The sequence below is a fragment of the Nicotiana sylvestris genome, chromosome 4 (genome assembly GCF_000393655.2).
Source record: "Nicotiana sylvestris chromosome 4, ASM39365v2, whole genome shotgun sequence".
Lineage (NCBI taxonomy): Eukaryota > Viridiplantae > Streptophyta > Magnoliopsida > Solanales > Solanaceae > Nicotiana > Nicotiana sylvestris.
Window position 1 is genome coordinate 158,134,703 of NC_091060.1, and position 9,033 is coordinate 158,143,735.

The 9,033-nt window shown below is 39.3% G+C and overlaps 1 long non-coding RNA gene across 1 annotated transcript; it reads right to left on the reverse strand.

Annotated features, from left to right (window-relative positions):
- Window positions 1-7,074: 7,074 nt before the first annotated feature.
- Window positions 7,075-7,920, reverse strand: LOC104242837 (uncharacterized). The gene is made up of 3 exons (XR_715085.2): window positions 7,832-7,920; window positions 7,564-7,649; window positions 7,075-7,289 (listed from the first exon to the last, which is right to left on the reverse strand). It is a non-coding gene; the product is annotated as an uncharacterized lncRNA (long non-coding RNA).
- Window positions 7,921-9,033: the final 1,113 nt, after the last annotated feature.

Genomic DNA, 9,033 nt, shown 5'->3' on the forward strand with positions numbered 1-9,033 from the left:
GTATCTTTAACTATCTGGATGCGTAGACAATCACCCTACCGTCCTACATCAACACCGCTCTGAGGCCAACCCTCGAGGCGTCACAATAGACCGTATAAGACCTTGAACTTGTAGGCAGTATCAAAATTGGGGTTGTAGTCAATGCTGTCTTGAGCTTCTGAAACCTCGTCTCACACTCCTCCATCCACTGAAATGGAGCACCCTTCTGGGTCAATCTGGTCATGGGGGCTGCAATCGATGAAAACCCCTCCACAAAACGATGGTAGTAGCCAGCCAAACCAAGGAAACTACGGATTTTGGTAGCTGAGAATGGTCTGGGCCAACTCTGCACGACCTCTATCTTCTTCGAATCCACCTGAATACCCTCACTCGATACCACGTGGCCTAAGAATGCCACTGAATCCAACCAAAACTCACATTTCGAGAACTTTGCATATAACTTCTTCTCTCTCAGAGTTTGAAGCACGGTCCTCAGGTGTTGCTCATGATCTTCCCAACTCCGGAAATACACCAGAATATCAACAATAAAAACAATGATGAACGAGTCAAGATAGGGCCGGAACACACTATGCATCAAATGGATAAAAGTTGTTAGGCATTGGTCAGCCCAAATGACATAACAAGGAACTCGTAATGACCATACCGAGTCCTGAAAGCAGTCTTCGGGATATCTGGCTCCCGAATCTTCAACTGATGGTAACCTAAGCGCAAATCAATCTTATAAAACACCCGTACGCCCTGAAGCTGGTCAAACAGATCATCAATACTAGGCAAAGGATAACGATTCTTCACTATAACCTTGTTCAACTGGCGATAATCAATACACATACGCATAGAACCATCATTCTTCTTCACAAACAAAATAGGAACACCCCAAAGTGATACACTATGACGAATAAAACCCTTATCAAGCAATTCCTGTAACTGATCATTCAACTCATTCAACTCAGGAGGAGCCATACGATACGGAGGAATAGAAATGGGCTAACTGCTCGGCAATAGATCAATGCCAAAATCAATATCTCTATCAAGCGGCATGCTTGAAAGGTCAGCTGGAAACACATCAGGAAAATCCTGTACTACTGGAACTGAATCAACTGAAGGGGTATCAATACGGACATCCCTTACATAAGCTAAATATGCGTCACACCCCTTCTCAACCATACGAAGAGCTTTAAGAAAATAAATGACTCTACTGGGGGTGTAATCTAAGGTACCTCTCCACTCAATACGTGGTACACCTGGCATAGCCAGCGTCACGGTTTTGACGTGACAATCAAGAATAGCATAATGGGGCGACAACCATTCCATGCCCAAGATAATATCAAAGTCGACCATACTGAGTAACAATAGATCGGCTCTGGTATCAAAACCACTAAGAGAAACCAAACACGACCGATAAACGCGGTCTACAATGAGAGAATCTCCCACAGGAGTAGAAACATAAACAGGGGAACTCAAAGAATCCTGAGGTACACCCAAATGCGGAGCAAACCAGTATAATACCTGTGATGACAGAATCGGAGGCAACAGCCTCGGTACGGGCAGGAAGGGCATAGTATCTAGCCTGGCCTCCCCCTCTAGGGCAACCTCTACCTCCCCGACCTCCACCTCTACCTGGCCGAACAGGTGGGGTAGCAACTGGAGCTGTGATCATAGCCTGAGAACTCTGTGGGGCACGCTGTGGCTGAGAAGTCTGTGAAGGTGCGCCCCTCCCAAGTTTGGGGCAATCCCTAACCATATGGTGTGTGTCACCACACTCAAATAAAGCTTTGGGAGGACGTGGTGGTTGTGACTGGCTAGGGCCAGGCCTGCTGGACTGACCTCTGAAAGCACCCCGCGCAGGAGACGCGCTAGATACCAACGGTGCATAATAAGGCTCCTGAGATCTAGGAGGAGCTGGAGCACTACTGGCTGCTCGAAGAGCTGAATGAATAGGGTGACTCATATAACCCCTACCATGACGACCTGTAGCTGGAGTACGGGCACCAGAATAATGGCCCAACTCTCGAAACCTCTTGGCCTCTCTCCTCTCTCTCCCTAGCATGCATACCCTCAATCCTCCTAGAAATGCTCACCACCTGCTGATAAGAGATGTCCATCTCCAACTCACGAGCCATGCTAGACCTGATGCTAGGAATGAGCCCCTCAATAAACCGGCGAACCCTCTCGCGAACAGTGGAAACCAAGGCTGGTGCATGCCTATCCAATCTAGTGTAACGGATAACATACTCTGAAACAGTCATAGCACCCTGGCGCAAATGCTCAAACTATGTGAGCCGCGCGTCCCTGAGGCTCTGAGGAACAAACTCTCTCAGGAACAGCTCTGAGAACTAAATCCAAGTAAGTGAAGCAGCCTCGTCTAGACTGTCTAACTCATAGGTGCGCCGCCACTCATAGGCAGCTCCCGAAGCTGGAAAGCAATGAAGGAAACCCCGCTCGATCCTAATATACCCATAGTGCAAAGGATACAGTGACACTTCTCCAGAAATCCCAGGGCATCATCTGATGCTAGTCCACTGAATACCGGAGGATCATACTTCTTGAACCTCTCAAGTCTCTGTTGCTCATCCTCTGAAGCAGCTGCCCCGTCCTCGGGCTGAACTGGCACTGCAGGTGGTGCTGGAATGATCTCTAGGACCTGCTTAACATGAAATCGCTGCTCAGGAGTGCGGGCGGCGGGAGTCTGTGCTCCTCCTCCGGCCTGGGATGTGGTTGCAGCAAGGGGAAACAGCCATGCCTGAGCTAAGGTGGTGTACATACTCATGAACTATGCCAGAGTCTCCGGGAGAGTTGGAGTGGTAGTAGCAGTAGGCGTGTCAGGTGCCTGGACTCCGGCTGGATCCGCTGGTAGTACCTCGGCGGCAGCTCGTGCAGGTGCTCTGGCTGCACCACATGCGCGTCCTCGACCTCTACCCCGACCCCAGCCTCTGACGGCTGCAGTAGGGGGCGCGGGTGCCTGATCATCTCGGGTAGCACGTGTCCTCACCATCTGTGAGAGAATAGAAGATAGAAGTTTAGAATGGTGATGTCAAAATATCGCATGACAAGGAAATAAAATGAAGTGGAATTTTTCCTAAGAGTTACATAGCCTCTCTTAGATAAGTACAGACGCCTCCGTACCAATCAGCGAGACTCTAATAAACCGGCTTGTGATCCATGACTCCTATGAACCTAGAGCTCTGATACCAACTTGTCACGACCCTGGTTCTCCCTCCGTGAACTATCGTGATGGCACCTAGTCTCTACGACTAGGTAAGCCTAACTTTGCGGAAAATAACCAAACTTGCGGAAGTAAAATAATTTAAAAACAGAAATAAGGCAATAACAACGTGTAAATGTGCCACTCGGCATACACCATGTTTAAATCTCAACACCAAACATAAATCCAAGACCCGGAAACCCATGAATCACAAGCTAAGAAAAGAAATACTACATGGCTCTAACTCCGGAATTTCTAATAAAGAACAGAAAAGTACAGAAGGGTTAAATACTAAAGGCAGGAATAGAAAGGGACTTCTTGGTCTGCGGATGCGGCAGATGTACCTCGGAGTCTCTAAGAAGTCGCCTCCCTCAACGATAGTAGGCCTGATCAGCGGTACCTGGATCTGCACATGAAAAATATGCGCAGAAGGGGCATGAAAACACCACAGCAGTACTCAGTAAGTGCCAAGCCTAACCTCAGTTGAGTAGTGACGAGGAAGGTCAAGGCCCTACTGAGATTAAATACAATATAAGGGTTAACTGTGTGGAATAAAACAGTATAGATAAGTGCAATAGTAAGAAATAACATAGAATTGACAGAACAACAACAACTAGAATAGAGACAACACAAGCCACAGAAAGAAATACAGCTCAACACAAAGATAACAACCGAGGGCACCTTCCAGAATATCGTCCTGTAGTCCCATCTTTACATGTCCAGTGGATCTCCCAGGATACCATCCCGTAGTCCTATATATATATATATATATATATATATATATATATGAAGGATTTCCTAGGATATCGTCCTGTAGTCCAACTCATAGTGCGCGGGGATCTACCGGAATCCTGTTCCGTTGTCCCAAATGTAAATACCCAGTACTGGGAGAATCTACCAGGTGCATTCCCGTAGTTCCATATAACTGTGCAGGGGGAGCTACCGGGAACACAACCCTTAGTCCCAAAGTAAATATGCACGAGGATCTACCGGGAATCTAACCCGTAGTCCCAAAGTAAACAGACAAGGGGGGAGCTACCGGAATCCCACATCCATAGTCCCAATATAAATACACAGCAACAACAAGAAGATATTCATAAATGAAATTTCATATCAAGGAAACGAGTAATTCTCGCCTAACATGCTTCAGGTAGTGCAATCAAGGCAATTTAAGCAAATAGGCAATTCAAGTCAACTAAACATGTTTTCTAACTAACAACATGCTAAATTTTGCAAGTATAATAAAGCAAGAAAGGAATCATGCTAATAAATACTTTAAGAAAACTGGATTTCCAACAATTTGCACAAGTACGCGCCCGCCACCTCACGCACAAGGAAATTCAATTACCAAACATATCAATCCTAAGGTGGAGGTCCCCCACACAAGGTTAGACAAGCCACTTACCTCGAACCGGCTCAAAATCAACTTGAAACCACACTTTTGCCACGAGTATCCGACTCCAAATGGCCCAAATCTATTCAATTCAATCGCATATTGTAAATAACACTTCAAGTAATCGATTCTACAATTAAATTCTAAGCTAATACGCGAAAACAATGACCAAAACTCCCCTCAGGCCAACGTCTCGGAATCGGGTGAAATTTATATTTTCAGAACCCTCGTACTCTCTCGAGTCTAAACATAACAAGAACACTGAAATCGGAGTCCAAATGACCCCTCAAATCCTCAATTAAAGGTCTCTTAAGCTCAAGCCCTAATTACCTGTTTTTCCAAATTTCTCACCATTACTTAGGTTTTTAATCACATAAAAACGAGTTATAAAGTCAAGGACATTACCTCCAATCGTTTTCCCTTTGCTTTCCTCAAGAATCCCTCACAAAAGCTCCAAACCCGGATGAAAATGGTGGAAGAATAGCCAATTTTCGCAAAGGCAACTATTTATATGTTCTTCCCAGCGAATTCCGTATTTGCGGCTCTGGGACCGCTTCTGGGGACCACATGTCGCATCTGCGACTTTAAATAAACAGCCAAGGAGCCGCATCTGCGATACTTCTAACCGCATCTGCGGTGCTTCCGCATCTGCGGTGCTTCCGCATCTGCGGAACCTGAAGGAGAATCGAAAATCCGCTTTCTGAAATCTGCGGAATCTGCGGTTTGGGTTCCGCAGGTGCGGTTATGACAGACACTAGCAAATTTTCTGAAATCTCTGACTTCAAAATCTTTCTGTCAATCATCTAAAATCATCCTGAGGCCCATGAGACCTCAACCAAAAACACCAACGTCACCTAATACCTTATTCAAACTTGTACCAATCCTTAAAACACCTAAAACAACATCGAAACCTCGGATTAATCAAGAATTTAAGCCTAAGAACTCCAAATTTCCTCAAAATACGTTTTCGATCAAAAACCTAACGAAACCATGTCCGAATGACCTAAAATTTTGCGCACACATCCCCAAATGACATGACGGAACTATTGCAACTTCCAGAATTTCATTCCGACCCTCGGATCAAAATTTCACTATCGGACCGGAAACTTCGAAAATTCGACTTTCGGCATTTCAAGCCTAAATTAGCTACGGACCTCCAAAACACCTTCCGATCACGCTCCTACTCCGAAATCACCTAACGGAGCTAACGGAACCATCAATTTTCTATTCCGAGGCCGTCTTCACACTGCTCCGACTACGGTCAACTTCCCAACATGTTAAGCTCTCATTTAGGGACTAAGTGTCCCAAAACTCTCCGAAACTCAAAACCAAACGTCCCGGCAAACCAAAATAGCAGAAATAAATACGGGAAAAGTAGTTAATAGGGGATCAGGGCGTTAATTCTTAAGACGACCGGTTGGGTCGTCACATCCCTAATTAGGGTTTCGGGCGTATTTTTATACCCAAAATGCCCTTTCAATAACCTTTTGAATATTTCTCTCCCACTATTAAATATTTGTCTTCCCAATACATGGAAGATCTCAAGGGTTCAAACCCTATTTTCTATAAAGCTTTTTTTTTTTTTTTTTACGTATTTCCATCCTTTTTTTGTAGTATACACTCATATAATTCGAAATAACTCATCTATATACATGTATTTAATTGTGCATTTCGTATATGTTTAGTATTGAGTGTGTATTTCTTATATTTTTTAGTAGGTCTTCAAAGCCCTACTATTTAAACACATGATACCCTACTTAATCACTACAACAAATTTGATTATCTGTGACGAATTATTTTGTCACTTAAAGCTTATATTTCGTCACAAAAAAATTTTGTGACGAAAATTAATTCGTCAATTGCTCGTCCTTAAAAGAGGGTATACAAAGACAACTTCGTGTTTTGTCGCTAAATATCGTTATATTAACAACGATGTTTTTTTTCCAACCCCTTATTCGTAAAAAAAATATAAAAAATTTATAGCTGGTTGTTTGTTTTCGTCACTAAAAAGGTTATTAATGCGGACAAACGACCTTTGTCACTAATTATTTAGTTTAATTAGTAACGATATCAATTGTCTCTAAAGTTACGTATATTTCATAGTTGAATAAATGTAATTTTGTCACTAAAGATCGCCTTTTAGATACAAATAATATTTCGTCCCTAAATATATAAATTTGTGACAATTTACTTTTATAAAAATGGTTTACAATTTTGTAGTTAAAACTATCATCTGATCACTAAATATATTATTTTACGGACAAAAAAAATTATCATAAAATGTCATAATTAGTGATAAATATAATAGTCACAAAGTTCAAAGTTAATCCATCGTCAATAAGATAATCCTTGAAAAACTTTATTTTGTCATTAGTTACCTAATTTTTCTTTAATTCTAGAAATTATTATTATATAAATTGGAAGTAACAGGATATAACATGCAAGGTAAAAACAAAAATCTCCATCCATGAACATAAAATTAAAAAGAACTAATACTATATTGAGATAATATTTCGTTACAAACTTCATAAGTTAAAACACAAATAAAGTAAAATATATCCAACATTAAAGTCTAATGGAAATACAAGAATATTGTCAAATTAAAAAATATATAAAAATTTGTTGCTTCCTCAAATTGCTAATGTAACCACTTGTCTAATATTCAATCCTGAAGAAATTTCCACCTTCATATACCTGTGAAAAGAAAATCAAGTAATAATAAATTAAACTTTCAAACATTAATAGTGAAGCAAATGGGATATAAGTAAAGATATTTACTCGAGTTTAAGCAATGGAGTATTTATTATCAATTCTTCTTTGGCTACAAATAATCACAAGAATTAAGAGTAAAGATATAAAATTTTAAGTATTTAACCACTCCAAAAGTAAGAAAACCAAACAAAATTTCTTTATACCTTAACAATAAAATTACAATAAATAAGAACCCTAATACATAAATGCAGCATACCTTCAGGAGAAAACCAAATTTATAAATTCCCAACAAATGCAAGGAAAGGAAATTCTGCATGAGAAATAATATGGCATGCCCTGGATCTGTAATGAAACAAAAGAAGCATGAGAAATAAATGCACAACGTTGCAGATTTAGTCTTCTAAAATTATTAAATAAAAAACTTTTTTTTGAAGAAAATCAAACATTGTAAATAGTGTGTATGTGCTTGTGAGAAGGAGAGAAATTGAAATGATATATTATGGTGTTAATGTGGCAGATCTTACTGGAGCAAGGGCTAGATGAGAGTTGAAGATCACATAGAGAGATGGGCGAAGAAATGGCCTAGAAGAAGGGGATGAGAGTTAGGATTACAGATGCGACAGAAGTAAATTAAAAGAGGGATTTGGGGAATTGAAAAAAACAAGGAGGGAACTTTGCCGCTTATACTTTTCGCACAACTTTGAAAAAAGAATATAACCTAAACAAAGTTATTGAAAAAATCTAGTATTTTATCAATAATAAAAAAAATCATGAAAATGTATTCAATCTGTTTACACTTAAAATTTATTATATTACCACAAAATATCACAAGATTAAAATATTTAATAATAAGCAACAAGTCATGATTAAAAGTTAATTATATACATAAATAATTAAATTAAATTTTTGTTGTTTATTACAAATGACAAACAATACTAGGTTGTTGTTTTGTTTTTTCAATTTTTTAAAATGATCTTATACTAGGCTGTTGGTTAAAAAACTGTCGTCAAATATGAATTATTTAAACTAATTTAATTTAACGACGTTTCAAACATTTTAACAAAAAAATATTTATCAGTATTTTTTAACAAAGCACACCAATTATTCATCATCAGTTATGTCATTTTATCCAAACACATAAATTTTAATAATAAAATTATATTTAGTGCTTAAAATAGTTTTAAATATTTGACTCTTATAAGTTAACAATAAGCAATGTCGGAACCAACTGTGTTGAACGGGTCAATTGAATCTCCTCTATTAGAGAATTAAATTATACAAGTAGTACAGTCAGACCTCTCTGTAACAACATCCTTATAAATAAGCCGAATGAACAAGTCCATAAAAAATATAGAAGAAGAACTTAAGGTGCAACCTTATAAATAAGCTAAATGAACATCCTTATCGGCCACTAATTATTCGTAGCAACTATATAATTCAATTGCTTTAAAGTTACTTTCATTTTTTTTTGCTCTTTATAGTTATATTGAATGTCTTAATTTCATTTCGTTCTCATACTATATCATGTTTCATCTCTTTTGTGACTATAAAGTTTTATTTTAAACATAAGAATTTAATATGTTTGATATTAAAGTATATGACTCAACTAACTATTATATTATATTTTAAATAACTATGCAACTATAGTCATCACTAAACTAGTATATATGATAGGTAGATATTGATAGCGACCATAAATTACGTTTACTACGGTTCCACTAGTCAA